The following is a 16531-nucleotide window of genomic DNA, read 5'->3' on the forward strand; positions in this document are numbered from 1 at the left end:
TTTGAGCCGGGGCACTTTTGGGACAAGCAGGGGCTTTGTTGATCCCTTGGTTAGCAGCCATTAGACACATCCATGCTCCCTGGGCCCTGGCCATCCCTGGCACTTGTCCTCTGTTCCTCTGTGGGCTGACCAATATCCATGCAGCAGCCTGGTTGGCCTGAGGCTGATGATTGGCACGTTGGAAGAAGGGTGGCAGTCTCCCCTGCCAAAGACAAAAAATAATAATAAGACATGGATCCTTCCTTCCCACACTGGTTTCCAAATTTTACAGTGTTGATTTCCAAACTTTGCAGTTTGCAATGTTATTTCCACTGCTCCCTGGCTAGTGGCCATAATACCACGCAATTGCTGTTGCATAAATGCAAACTACACCCAATAATCCACCCGGGTTGATAATTGGAACACACACATAGTCCATCTGTTCTGTTGGATGGCGAAATCATGGTGCAAAACAAGGAGGTAAGCAGCAAGGGGAGGGAGGGTGGAAAGGAGCTGTCCAGTTCTCAGGTGCTTTGCAACGGGTTCTCCGCAAATTCAAAGGGAGTTGAAAAAAAATCCTATCAGTATTTCTAAAGTCTATAGTCTATAAGTCTAAAGGGTCTAAAAACAATGATTCATTTAACTGCATTTATTGTGTGTAAACCCCAAAGGATTGGGGCATTCCAGAAAGGAAGCGGCGAGGCCTTGTCTGTCTTCCCATCGTTCATTCTGACTGGTGCTCAGAGATACAACTTCTCCATCCTCCATACCGGAATAATACAGTCATGTAAAGACAAATCAAAATGCTGCACAGGAGGAACCATTTAATCTAATAGTCACAGTTTCCACACTCCACCCGAGCTTGGGGATCAGTCAGTGCATATGAAACAAGGCATGTCCCGCTCTGACCTTCCATGTTCACTAAGTCATGGTGTAAGATGTCGGAGTATGAGCCCACAGCATCCAGTTTGATCACTGCCCAGCACTCCACTGAACTGCTCAAAGCTGGATAGCCTTGCTTGCGCATGGTGATGTTTTCAATCCTTCCGGCTATTACTGGACCCAGATACTAGGCCTTGTAATAGCTGGAATACTCCATTGCCCTTCCATAGTAGTATGCCACCACAGTTGCGTATATCATGGTGCAAAACAAGGAGGTAAGGAGCAAGGGGAGGGGGGGGTGAAAAAGAGCTGGGGGCTGAAGATCTGCATACTGTCCAGTTCTCAGGGTTTCAGGAACGCATCCTCGGCAAATTCAAAGGGACGACATTAAAAACCCCTCCCCCATACACACACACACACACACAATTCCAAAACACACATTAAGCACATTTGAGCATTTCACATGGCTTTACTTAACATGGCAATCTCTTGCATATTTAATCAGAGACTTATTGCAGAACCAAACTCTTTGGGTTTCATACTGAACATGGTTTAACATGGCTATGCATATATTGAACATGTCCAGGTGGTTTCACAAGAAGTGGATTTGCTGTTTCAGGTTTCTTGCACCAACTATACTTCTCAGAAGTGTGTACTTGGTCAAGGGACTTTGGGTTTCTTCACTGTGCATGGGTTTGTAAAAATCACAGCAATTTACACTGGCCATGCCTCAGAGGCTTTCTGATATCAATATCACCATTAAAGAAGCAAAAACACACAGAAAAGGCACTTTGGAAAGTCACACTCTCTCAGCTTCTGAAACAGTGCCTGCATGCCTCTGAAGCTGACTCATATCATCATCATCATCATCATCATCACCACACTATCATTGTCAAACCCTCCTTTGGAGAAGCCCTGCCCATGGAGGGTGGAAGCCACACCCCCTGGGCCAGAAGCCCCGCCCCAGCACGCAGCACCATCCTGAGGGGGCAGAGGCCCCTCCCCCTGGCACGCGAACCTAAAAAGGTTCACCATCACTGCATTAGAGTTTCATGGTCATTGTATTACATGGATCAATCGTGAAACATGTTCTGATAAATGATGCCCTTACACAGTTTCTGACCTTAAATCCTTATATATTATTTAACCACACTAATTTTATCACATTTTTTAAAATTGTTTTTGGTTCCATGTGATTTGCATGCCAGTAGCATAGTAAATACACTCTGTTGTTGTTGTTGATTTCACTCTGAGTTTTAGTAAGGCATTATCATAGGTATGAAATCAATTTTAAGACTAAGGTTCAGTTTTAAAATTCAGATCGGTTTATTCTGATAGAAGCCACAAGACACAACTGCATCAGATATAAATGTTGTTGCATATTGTTTGTTAAGCAAACAAAGGGGGCTGTGACCTCATAAAGGATGGAGACATCATTGAACTCTGAAGAAGTACCTTTTTGTTCTGCTAATGGAATTCGAATCCTGAACATCACCTTGAGAAAACGCAGGCCTGTTTATAATTTGTTTTAAGATTTTTCTGTCATATATGATTATCTAACACCTTTGCTTGATGAAGAAGACAGTGTACCTTCAAACGCGTGTATCATGTATTTTGTGCATTTTAGTTGATCAAATAAAGGTGTCACTGTTTTGTGAATGTTTGATGTCATTGTATCTTGTTACTGCTGCTGTCACACTAGACAGAAACTGAAAAGTACCAGCAGGAAAAGTCCACAAGTCATTCTTTGGGAAGCTGCTGTTTACCTTCCCTGTTGTCGGCAGCTAGAGTAGAATCCCATTATTTTTCAGCTCAAGATATGTTTAATGTGTTGTTTACTGCAGATATATTGTGGGAATCCCACACTATACCCCTCCATCACCATCTTTCCAATGTGAATGCCGCTTAAAACAAACAAACAAACAAACAAACAAACAAACCTTCCAACTAGGCAGAAGACAAGAAGGACAAAGGGGCTTGGAAAATGCAAAAAGCCTTTGTAAAAAGGAGCTTTACTGTCAGAGGCTTTGTTAATTGCCATATGCCTTTATTAAAACTTAATCAAGAATAAATCCCATTGGATTTTGGAAGATTACTACATGCTGCTTTTAAACCATGATTAGATGCAGAAAAAAGCAGTTTTGGCAATACTTATTTCATGACGTTGCCTCTGACCCATAGCTGCTGTGCCTTCCAACCACAATTAGGGCATCCCTTTTCATTGTTGGGGACACCTGTCAATGAACTCTCAACAGCGCATGTCCTCAGGCGTGAAACATCGCTACGGGGGCAGACACATTATTGGAAGTCACTTGGTGTCAGTGTTTCCTCCTCTCCCCACCTCTATTCCTCAAAAGCCTGATTACTTTCCTCCTCCTTCCCCCAAGTTAAACAGTAGTAACAGAGCAGTAACAGAATTATAGAAAATAAAAATAAAAAATACCCCACCACCATTAAGGCATACCAAGTAGGGCATAGGACAGAGAGGCAGGATTAAGAGGGGTCAGGAAAAGAGCATGATGGCAGCACTTACTCAACTGCGAAGACATGCGGTGGTGCAGTGAGTACAAAAAAGGTACACTGGTTGCAGTGAGAATGGGGCTGAAGCAGTAAAGTCCTTGGTGAAATAGTTTTATTCTCCTAAAAGACAAAATTTACATAATTATCACTAAACGTGGCACCCTTGTATGTAAAAATGGCTTTCCATTGTACTTAACTAGTACATTTGCCCAACACCTTTTGGAATTAGGCCACTAATGTCAGTAGGCTGTGCCTAAGAGCTTACGAATATCCATAGGCAGCTGTTGATCCAATATGCATTTCAACCCAAGATATCTGGGTGCAAGCAAAAACAAAATAAAAATATGCCAGGAACTATATTGGCTTTTAATATAGGTATATATAAAATAAGAAACGTATAAGCCCCCCCCCAAAAAAGGACTGTATAGGAAAAGTTGAAATAGACAAAGTAGCTACATAAGGATTATTAATTCTGTTTCATTTTCTAAAGAATCTGTTCTTTCCTTATAATCCATGAAATTCAGGATAGTAACCTTTAATATTCTTCCTAACCTCCAACTTTTCCAAGCTGTCAGGATAAAATAAAATAGGAGGGGGAAAGATTATGTGCTGACCTTCTAAAACAACCCTTTCTCAAATATAAGTTAAAAGCCCCTCTTTTCACATTTGGGTAGGTATTTAAGTTTGCCCTTGATTTTTACACAAAGCTCAACCATCTGTATAAAAGTCTAGATACATTTTCTAGCATTAATGTCCATCTAGGGAGATGGAAAGGAAAGAGAAATACCATATTAATGCTTTCAAAATCTCTCCTGAATAGCTGATAGCTCCTGGAAGGAAGCATTTTTTAAATTCTAAAGTTTTCCTGGGAATTGGGCAAGGAAGGAAAATAACCAGATGAGTTCTTTTTAAATCTCATCTGATAAGATTATAGATCCTAGAAATAGTTAAATTAACCATCTCCTTTGCAAGTAGTTTTCAGTTGTTAGATCCAAGCCGGTATGTCAGTGACAAAAGGGACAGTGATGTAGACATGTGTATGTTTATTCAGAAGTTCTGTTTTATTCAGTGTGAATTTGACTATAATTTATGCCTAAAATGCCCCTAAGAGATGCCTTAATTAACAGAGTTTGGGGAAAATAATATTTTTGAATTATAGTTTTTTGAATCCTGGCCATCTTGGGTGGTTGGGTAGGATTTGAGAAGCTACAGTTCAAAAATGTCACTTCCTTAAACTTTGGAATTCAATAGCAAATAATCAAATTAGACTGAGTGTGTAGTCTATACTTCCACTGTGTTGATATTATTAACTTACAAGTAAGAGGTATATGTGTGTATTGGGGGTTGGGGTCCAATCCAAGTCAAGACCACATTTTGAGATGGATTTAATCCTTGCGTCAACAGCCACACAGATTCCAATATGAAAGAACACTAGTCCAAGCTAACACTTTCTAACCAAAACACCAGGAGTTAAGCTGTACCTGGGTTGTTAAGTCTGGAAAACAGAATGGCCTTGTAGGGTATCCTGGGAGAACAATGGAAGGGAGCCAGAGTTACCTGAAATAGAATATACTGAGGAAAAAAAGTTGAACAAATAACAATTTAATAGTTAACTATGAAGAGGGGAAGCTAGTGGACCTACTCTTGTGGGGGGAGTAGGAAATCCTCTCCTCCTGCAGATGCCTTAGCTTGTGCTCTCTCAATATTGAACCTCTAGTGGAACAGCACCCAGAACACAGATGGCTTACATACAAAATAGAATCCAACTGAGGTTGGATTCACAATCCTCACAACAATGTATTGCGATCCACCCTGGATTATGAAGCCTCACAGGAAAGAAGAAAGAAGAGGGAAAGAAATAAGGAAGAAGTGAGTGACATGGGTGCAAAATAGGGGTGGACAGCTATGCTGATGAAAGAGGCCATTCCTTCACACGCGCACATACAAGCACTCATCCCATGCACAGCATGTTGCTCCTGGGGCAAAAGGAAGTGACACCTTATAATTTCTGGTTCCTGGATTTGGCCTAGCAGCTGCTTATTTTCATTCATTTTTGGAGGATTGGGGAATTGTGTGGAGCAGTGAGGGTGCAAGGAAGCCATCACACTTTTCAGTAGGAATTTTCAGGTCTGAATAACTGCCTGAAATATATATATAGTTGCAGTATCTGGAGGATTCAGGAGGGCTTTGGGTGGTACAAAAAATCTCAGAGAGCTACATCCAAACTGTTGTCCTCACACCACTCCTGCTGTAGAAGAGTTTGACAATCAAAACCAGCACTTTGAATTCAACTTGGAAATAACTCAGAAATAAAATCAGAAGCACAGACACAATTTGATCGTAATTCCCACCCTTAGCTAGATATATCTTCGAGAAAGAACACTGTTACCCCAATGCCATTGCCACTGAGAAGAGCAGCATGCAAGACTGCATTCCAGCTCCACTCCTGTTTAACCTTTACATCAATGACATGGTGTGTCACCTCGACAACACAAATTTCCATCCTCTGAATCTAGATCAATGCTTTATGCAGATGACATCTCTGCTCTGCTTTATGCAAATGATGCAGCAGTAATTTCCATAAACCTATTGGTCTTAAAAGAGCGCTAAGAACACTAACACAGTATTACAAAGAGGATCAGCTAGAACTTAACTACCAAAAAACTAAAATCATGGCATTTGCTAAAAGGTATGAAATTGGTACACAGATGGTCACAAGATCGAAATGGTCTCCTGCTTGAAATATCTTTCACACTACTGATAGTAGGAAAGCACATGAGGACTATGCTGGGGGTAATGTGCAGAGGAGTTCAACAGCCATCCTCAAATTTTTTATGACAAGAGGAGGTCATTATATCCCAGTGGCACACAAACTCTTTGAAGCCAAATCAGTTGTACAACTGCTTTATGGATCCCAGCTGGGACCCCTCCCCAACTCTGCACCATTAGAACTTTTGCAATTCAAATTTTTAAGATCAGCATTCCAAGCTCCAAAGTGCATCTCAAATGCAATTCTGAGACTGGATTCAGGCATTATGAAAATGGAAGCCAGAGTGTGGGTGACTATACTCAGCTGCTGGCTGAGACTATCCTTCTTTCCCATCAGCCTTGTTCCACTTACCCTGACTAATGAATTCCAGTCTACATGGAAGCAGACAGTGATGACTAAAATTTTGTCACTGGGTTTTTCTTTAGATCTTTTGCTCAGCATGGGATATGAAAAAGTTAAAGCAACTATCAAACAACAGGTGACAGATACAGAGTAACAGCTAGACCTAGCTAATGCACCAACTTTTATTGGTAGTGACACCAACAGATATTTGGCATCATCCATGGCATATTTAGCAAAACTTGAAGTACCCAAACACCAGAAAGCCTTGACTTTGGCATGATGCCATGCTCTCCCCTCAGTTATTCTTGAAGGCCAATATAATTAAGAAGATCCCCTTCTCAGACAGACTATGCCCCTGTGGCTCTGGCCAAATAGAGACAACAGAGCAGGTATTACTCCAGTGCTCATACTACAGGGACATCCACCACAGCCTTATCTATTGCACAAACAGCAAGGACACTTTATTGTATAAACACCAAGGACACACCAGTCAATTCTACACTTCTTTGCTGCGTTCGGACACCAATCTAGATATAAGATATGATGTTGCCGGATTCTGTGCAGCTACAGTTAAAATCCACCAGGCAATACCTCCGCAGTAGGCTAGTATCCATCTTGCCCTGTCACACTGGATTTTAAGGGATATTTTAAATACTGTTTTTACCTGTTTTTCCCCTTGCTTTTACCATTACCTTCTTTTATTATGTATCCCCTTTTTACCTGTGCTGGTCTATGACTGTAATAAAGATGAACTGAACTGAACATTGTCGCTGAACTAGAGATATATACAGTTATTTACATTTACTACTGTATGTAATATCCTTAGCTGCTGATATTTCCAGCCCAGGAAAGGATCTGATTTCTCTGTAGCTGAGATTGGATAGAGGAACAGAGAGAGGGGGGTAGGAAGAAAGCTGCAAATGTATAATCAGTTATCACATACCCATTTTATCATGCCCATGTTGTACAAGTCAAAAGAGGTAGGTTTATCTGAGTAACTTTATCATTTGATTATTATTGGCCCATGGTGGATATTATTATTTTGAATGCAGAACAGGTCAACAAGTTAGTGAAATTAAGCAAAATAGATTCAAAATCTCTCCCCACACCCAAATAACTGTATCTGAACAGGCATCTATTCATACTGAACAGGGCGGGGGGGGGGGAGTATATCAACCCAGATTGTTCTGTATATTTTTTGAATCTCAGTGCTTTTCTAATGCTTTGGTTTCCTGTTGCTTTGTTATGAAAGCATTTTCCTTCTGCTGTTGCTTTCTACCCTTCTAATGAAGGCAAAGAAATAAACAAATGACATCTCGCCCCCACTTCCTAACCTCCTACTGACAATCCCACTTCATTCTGATGTGGGATAAAGAATTTAGCTGAGTTAGCCATCTGGGATGTGGCAGGATATGCGGTATACGCTCCAGGGTTTCACAAATGTTGTTTCACTGCAATATGTCCAAGAAAGCAATGAGCAGATCCTATTTTACTATTCAAAGAGTTTGGGATCTGTGTATATATGTATATGTGTGTGTACTTTTTAAAAGAGACTTTGTACAAGAGCATCTGTGCAGCTGAACAAGTACTGAAAAGAGGCCTCGGGGTTGCGGTGGATAGTTCCATGAGAATGTATACCCAACTTCCAAGCTGAGAATCTGGCATATGAGAAAATGAGTTTCATTATCAATTTATATTGACAGTTTGTGTATGACAACCAGCAGCTGACAGAGGCCCACTCCCATACCTACATTCTGCTATTATACCAGGTCCCTCCTCTTCCCTCACAAAGCATTTTAGAACTAGTAGCTCTTTCAGGAGAGAGAATGAGAGGTCCTTTATGAAAGAGACTCTTCCTAAAAGCTAGAGATGAAAGATTGCCATCTTTTCCATATATACATGCTGCTGTCCCTTCTTTCCTCTCAGAGAAGCTTTGAAGAAAGCTGATAGGAAGAAAACCAACTCATTTGAAATGTACTAGAGAAGGGTTCTACTGATACTGTAGACAAATAACTGGGTCTTAGAACACTAGAATCAAGCCTGAACTCTCCCTAGAAGCCAGAGTGACTAAACTAAAACTGTAGTATTTTGGCCATATCATGCAAAGACAGGACTTAATAGAAAAAACAATAATGTTTGGTAAAGTAGAAGGCAGTAGAAAAACACGAAGACTACCCATTACATATGGGTAGACTCCATGAAGATAAGGAATGGCTCCTCTGTGGTTTCCTTTCCCTCATTTGGGTCCCATGCTGCTCTCTCTTGCAACAAGGCTGGACAATTTAAGAATCGTTATTGTTAGCTGCCATCATGTCAACATTGACCTATAGTGACTCTATGACTGAAAGACCTCCAAATCATGCTATCATCAACAGACCTGCTCAGGTCTTGCAGACTCAGGGCCAGATGAGTGTGAGGAAAGGGTCCCAGTCTATGTGACATGGGTCTCCCTGTGTTCCCCAACATAATAACAGTTGATCCCAGAAAGCTGAACTGAGTACAGGTTTCTATATGTGTGTGTACTCTCGTAAGCTACACTTCAAATGGAGAATGTAGATCAGTTCTGCTAAGACTCACAATGAGACTAAAGAAGCAAAAGAGATGTGTGATTTGCTTGTGCTTGATGTGCACCAACTAGTTTGCTTCCAGTGCTTGCTGTTGCTCTTTGTATGGGGCCCATAAAATCTTATTTTGGTCTAAGGTGTTAGAAAATATTGCCTCAGGTCTTTTCCATAGCCTACAGATCCCTCCTTCCATGGCTCTGTTGTTTACATAAATAATTTGTTTTTTCTTTTTAATCAAACTTGTATGGTCTTATTTATTAGAGTCTACTGATTTCTTACATTGCATTGAGCATATTCACTGGGATTAAGAATGAGTATGGTGGTTACCATGAATGTTGTTTTCCTATACTTTGATATCTCACAGAGAGACAATGATGGTTACTGCAGAAACATTTCATTTACATGTGTATTGTCAGAACAGGCCTTGAGGAGAATTCATTTTAGTTTGTCCTTAAGGTGGCTAATATTTTCAAGGTTTGAACAGATGCATATATTGCAAATTAATACTGTAATCTATTTAAAATACATTTTTATTTACAAACAGTTTATATTTGGAATGGCAGGGAAAACACCTAAGGAATCTGATTTGTTGATCAATTGCAACATCAGTTTTGATATTTAGCTTGATAGAAATGAGATAACCTTCTGAAATGGTAAAGTAAAATGAGAAGTTGATTACTACTATATAGAAAACTTTGATAACTCATTTTTTAAAAAATGTGAAAGCTATCATTTCATCTTAAAAGGAGTCTGTTATACTCATAAATGTCAAGGCTAAAAAATAATGGTAATTTTTTAATTATGTAAAACAAACAAACAAACAAACAAACAAACAGTGAACCCTGTAATTTTGTTTACAGGATGAATTGTCTTTGTAAAATATTAACCATTGTGTGAACCAGAAGAAAGAATGGTACTAAAAGCTGAATCAATATTATAAAATAGGAAAGCCCCTTTGATGCCCAGTGGTCAGATTACTTGGGAATCTACTGGTTGTTGCCACTGTATCAGATGAGTAACTACTGGCAGGAGCTATTTTTGCCCCTCCCCAGCAGAATAGAAGCTAGGAGGATAAGTATCTTGAGACAAGGTATAAGGATGCAAGAACATGGGGTGGGAGGAAATAACTTCTAATACTTTTTCTGTTGTTTTGTGCCTGATGAGGATAGCAAATGCCAGGCAGTAGAGCAAGGACAGGCTACATGTCAGGCTTGAGGGCTAAGATCTACAAGAAAGCATAGTGAGACCTCATCTGTGAATCTGCTCTTGCTGTTGAAATGGCAATGTGTTTAAATGGCATCAGAGAAGAGGCAACTGGCTGCTCTCTGATCAGATTTGGCTTTTCTGTTTTATTCAAACCTGTACAATTGGCTGGCAGCATGGAGGAAGCTGATACATATCCCTCCTTCCCTGGCTGAATGCAGCTGTAATAATGGAAGGGAATGTCTAGAGTGTAACATTAGAATGCCAAGAAACTACCTGGACCTGGATAACTTAAAATGGGGGCTAAAAGAGTAAAGATCACAAAATGATTGGGGTTGTTGAAATACTAGCATAATAAAAAGGATAATGGATCTATTCTGGAAAGATGTTTGATTTCAGGTTTCCATGTCAAGGAGGTCAGCACTTACTTATGATGGCTAATTTACAGTCTGCTTAAGGTTTAGAATAGTGTGGTTTATGTATAAGAGGAAATTTCAGCAGGCATTGCTTGTTATCTCCTGAAATTCCCCCATGTACATAACCATTAAAGGGATAGGAGCCATCTCTGCTCTCCATTTTTTAATCTGGCAACCGGATGCTGTTCTGCCATGAATTTCCTGGAAGGAAGGAAGGAAGGAAGGAAGGAAGGAAGGAAGGAAGGAAGGAAGGATGGAAGGAAGAAAGAAAGGAAGGAAGGAAGGAAGGGTTATAACCTATGGCACAAATATAATACTGGTCCCTGGCATATGGGGATGGGTATCTCATCTAAGGCTTTCATATAAGAAGCAGTCCAAGCCTAGAAAGTTCAGTGACAAAGCCTGAGACATAAGGATGCCTCCTATTGTTGTCACAATAGGAGGAATTTAGTAATGTCATGAAGCATGGTAAATTAAGCATCAGTTAAACATCAACAATTGTTCAGAGCATTTCATTCAAATAATAAACACCAAGTCTAACAAATTAAAAAACATTTTCCCACTGGAAATTAAGTTTTCAAAGCTCTGCATCAGATGGAGAGGGGATCTGAGCACTATATATCTTTCCCCAGCTGTCTTTTAAATCTCTTTGCAAAAGGTGTTTAAGAATGTATGGGAGTTGTTGTATTCCAGCCAAAGAAGGTTTTCTGGACTTTCAATACAAGAGCAATTTACAGTAACCACTGGAAAACAACTTTCAGTGACTCTCTCTGTCCTTCCATCCTTCTTTTTCTCTTTCTCAATGTGTGTGCGTGTGTAATTTTCAAGGCAATTCTTTTGATCTGAGAGTACTCCACTCACCATGAGAGGTGAACCTGCGCACTGTGACCTGGTGGTTTGAGTATCATTAGTTCAGGAAGGTGCTAACAGAAGGGTGATTAAGTGTGGTCAATAGTACAGCCAGGCATCATTTATATATCCTCCTACTTTCCCAGTTTATTAAGGACAATCCCAATTAATCCTCTGTCACCGTGCTTTTTCAGTTCTTTTTAAAATGACCTGTTTCTCTCTCCTTATCCCACTTTACCCCCTTTTCTTCAGCTTGCTTACTTAATTTCTGCAACATGAGTTGAAAGTGCAAAAGTAGTTTACACTCAGTTAACTTGCCTGGGGGGCGGGAGGTGGAGAGAGATCTTATGCTTCCCTGTAGGGTAGGCTTGGGTAAAAGCAAACTGATTCACCCTCTCCTAGATTGTGTGTTCATCTTCATTAATAACTTTTGCTATCTTGACCTCACGCTAATGTTTCTTGGTCACACTACAGAATTAGGTAAGATTCCATAGGATGTAACTGTGGAATTATGGCAGTTAAAGTGAAATAATAATAATACTATCATTGTGCAGTGTGAATGGCGCCCTGGTTGCATCTGGAACACTGGAGGGTATTTATGAGGGCAGAACTATAAAGAGCTGATGGAGTTAACTACTTGGAAGAGAGCAACAATATATTTTAGGGAGATATGCGGAGAGGCTTATGGGCAATTTTGATGGCCCAGCTGGCAGCAAAAGGTTAAGAAGATGGTTGCCCTCTTTTCTCAGATGGTTAGTGTGTGTGTATGAAGGAGAACAACCAATCTGATATGTACTCATAGACATATTTTGGATCAAAGGGATAGCTATCATTCAACATGCACAGCTGAAGTGTGGGGAAGGGAACCATATTAGGACCAACCTAGCCCACAGTCCCCTGCATCTTGAAATCTGAGAGGGCTGTGAATGGACAGGTCTTCTTTAATAGTGAGCAGGTTTACACTGGCCAGAATATTTTGAAATGCCCCCAGAGTATTCTCGTCCTGAAGCTGCCCTGAATTCCCCATTGCATGGGCTCTCTGGAGCAATGCCAGGCTAACGTCTACATGTGTCCTTCTGCGCCACCTGGCACCACCACCACTCCCTCTGAAATCAAAAACAAGGTGCCCTGCATTGTTCACACGGTTCAGTGCCTCGTTGTGACCTCAGAGGTTGCAACCCATGTCAATGGCTCTGGGTGGCACAGCAGGATGCTATCTAAAAAGCCATCTGGAGTGCTCTGGATTTTTAAAAATTTGGTTTAGGGAAGGGATGGCCCAGTTTGTCTGTGGAGTGGGCCTTCCCGCATGAAGACAGCCCGCAGTCAAAATTGTCCTTTGACTATGCATTGTGTGGATAGGGCAACACTAGGGCAGGAGGAGACTGATGCAAATTTCCAGCAATGTCTGGCTGGAAGAATGTTAAGGTTGTAACTGGACCTTAGGTGACTGACTCATAGCTTTACTGAGAAAACCAAAACCAAAATCAAATAATAAGAAATCAATAAGCAGAAAGCTTTGTGCATTTTAAAATTTCATGTTCAACACATTCAAAATATGCTTCGTATATGGAAGTAAATGGAAAATTGGGTAAAATCTGAATATTTCAGTGTGCTTTAATGTGCATTATGTTGTTGTTTTTGTTGCTGCTACTGCTGCTGCAAGTCATTTCTATCTTAGGGCATCCCTAAGGTGAACCTATTACAGAGTTTTCTGGGGCTGAGGGTGTGTGACTCACCCAAAGTCACTCAGTGGGTATCCATGACCAAGCAGGGAATCAAGTCCTGGTGGTCAGAGTCATATACTCCACAGATTTCAGTAGAACCTAAACATGCACGGTTGTCTTTGTATGCTAACCCATGAATGTAAGTAATTTTATTAAAGTGGGTCATGGAAAGAAATGGGCTGCCAAATGTTCTAAAACTGATTGGACAAAATTGGTTTATACATCCAAGAGGTTCAGATTAACTATATCACAATTCAAACCAGAAATGTCCTTTCTAGTCTGTTTCTTGCTGTTATCCTACCATGGTCATACTACAAAAAACAACAAAAAACAGACAAAAGCCTCTCTCTCTTTATGTCTCTGAAAATCAGGATGATTTAAATTTTTCATTTGTTCTCTTGTTAAGGGAGACATTCAACATCAGCAACATCAGAGCAGCAGCCTTATAATTCAGGGTGGTTCTCATTGTCTCACTTCCTTTGCCTTACTCTTTTAATTATTTATGTACTGTAAGTTCAAAGCTGAATATTCCACTTAATCATTCAGTAAAAGAGCTGTGACTCTACAGTTCTGGTTCACTGAACTGGGTTAGAGTTTGTGACTAACAACTGTACCATATGATAATGTGTGTGGGTAGTAAACATTCTGGTCAGCAAATAGGAAAGACGGCAGGGAGGGAGATGACAATTGCTGTGATCTATTGATTGCTTAAAAGGCAATGTTCCAATCTAATACATTTGGATTTAAATTGAAGGGTATGCTGTTCCGAAACACAGGGACTTAGGATGTATAACTTACTGAAAATATGTACTACTGAGATTAAGGAGACCATAATATCCAAAGCTGGGTGGACTACAACTTTTTGGACTACAACTTTTAGCATTCTTCAGCCGGGATGATTGCAGGATTCTATGAATTGTAGTCCCCAAAGTATGCATGTTTGTTTGTTGTTTAATAAAATCTTACCTTTGTTGTAATAAGGACTGCAGTGCAACTCACAACATAAACAAAAACTTGATACAACTAAAAAAAAAGAAACTAAAAAAGAAATTAAAAGGCAATTAACTAAATTATCAAATTAAAATACCAGTATGAAGTCAAAGGCTTTCATGGCTGGCATCCATAGTTTTTTTGTGGGCTTTTCGGGTTATATGGCCATGTTCTAGAAGAGTTTATTCCTGATGTTTTCTCAGCAGATAATGATAACTAATTAAACAGACACCAATCCTCTTCCCACTGTGAGGCCTTGCCATTCAACAACAGAACAATACACAGATTAACAGGGAAATCAATTCTCCCTAAACAGGGTCACACTACACTCACTCACACACACACACACACACACACACACACACACACACACACCCAACTTTCTTCCATGCCAGCATTCTCTGAAGATGCCAGTCATAGATGCTGGTGAAATGTCAGGAATAAACTCTTCTAGAACATGGCCACAATCCACAAAAACCCACAAAAAAACAATATCAGTACGTTAAAACAGTGTAAATCATATGAAAAACATGAAAGTAACAATAAAAGTACAATGCAAACATACTTTTAAAAGGTCTTTCTACATAGCCAGTTGGTCAGCAAATGTTCAGATAAAAAGGTCTTTAAACCAAGATCTTTAAATTTATGCAGGCTCATATAGAGTAGGGAGATAAGGAGATTCAAACAGTCCACACTTTAACTGTATATGGATGTAGAGGTCATAGCCAGTACTTTGAATTGGTTATGAATCTGGACCACATATCTACTAAAACAATGGATGGGCACCAATAGCCTGATTACTAGCTCTTGTTGTGTGTCTTCAAATTGTTTCTGATTTATGGTGACCCTAAAGCGGACCTATCACAAAGGTTTCTTGGGAAGATAGAGAGTGTTTGCCTTTTCCTTCTGAGTATGACTTGTCCAAGGTCACCCAATGGATTTTCATCGTCAGACAGGTCTCCTGAGTCTTGCTCTCCAGAGTCCTAGTCCAACAAACTACCACACCCTAACAAACACTAGAATTCATTTATGAGTAATATCACCACTACAATATTACAATAAACACTACATAGGTTTGAACTGAAAAACTATTTGGAAGCTTCCATTGATTTAGAAGAAGACCACCAGAACACTTTTCCTGCCCAGTGCTATATTAGATAGGTTACATTAGAACTCCCATCAGTCCTAGCTAATAGTGGACAGATCATGGGATCTGAAATCTTAAATATTTAAAATGGACAAGGTTGGTGAAGACTGTACTAGTGTATTAACTAAGTCAAAGCAGAGTATATTATTCCAATATTGCATACTATTCATTAATTGTGTGTTCTGCTAAACGTAACTCACAATGGTGTTTTTTTTAACTTTACTGCCCTAAAATCCAGTGATGTATTCAAGTCTTTTAGTGCAAGTCTCATATCAGGTCTTATGTCTGTACCTGCAAGCCTCAAGTTGAGATACTTTCAAGTTGAGTCTCAAGTCTGGGAGCCAATCTTTAACAGACAAAAAGGAGGTGGGGTAAGTTTCAAAGAGGGGAAGAGCAAACAAATTAAGCCTTGATGTGGGGGTTGAGGCAGTCGTGTCCATGCACCGGGTGTCACCTGGCATGTGGGTTTCTTTCCTACTGCTTGAAGTGAATGGCACCAGCAGGACAGTGACTAAAAATATATAAATCTCAAGTCAAGTTGAATCAGTGTGTCATTTTTGCCAAGTCATTAAAGTGACTTTAGTCCAACTTGAGTCCAAGTCAATTGACTCAAGTCTACAGCAAAGCTAAATCATGGTGGAAATCATACAGACTTCCAGATGTTGCATTGCCACTCCCAGAAGCTACATGTACTGGTTGTATCTTTTAGGTTGATACTGGTATCCTTTCTCCACATTACTTTTCCTCTACAGCCTCTACAGTTTACACACCGCACACCACTGGAGATTTTGAAAGCCAACTTCCATCCGTAGTGAGGAGAAAAAGCCAAAAAGGAGCACAAAAAGGAGCAGTTATTTGCCACGTCTTCTTGGGCTGGCAAAAAGGCAAACTGGGGTTGCTGCGTGCAGTTGCCAAGGCTCCAATCCGACTCTCTCAAGGATGGTTTCAAGCTGCCCTTCAGGGTAGTCTGTTTTGCTCCTTAGTTTAGTTTCAGTTTCTTAGAAGGATATCACACCTTCTCTGGGTTGTTTTTTCTTTTTAAAAAATAACTCTTAATAACAATGCACCGTATATACTAGTTTTTCCTGAATATTGAATATATTTTAAGAAACACTGCATTTACAGTGATGGAAAGTTCAGGACTA

The sequence above is a fragment of the Sceloporus undulatus genome, unplaced genomic scaffold (genome assembly GCF_019175285.1).
Source record: "Sceloporus undulatus isolate JIND9_A2432 ecotype Alabama unplaced genomic scaffold, SceUnd_v1.1 scaffold_13, whole genome shotgun sequence".
In the NCBI taxonomy this organism is placed as follows: domain Eukaryota; kingdom Metazoa; phylum Chordata; class Lepidosauria; order Squamata; family Phrynosomatidae; genus Sceloporus; species Sceloporus undulatus.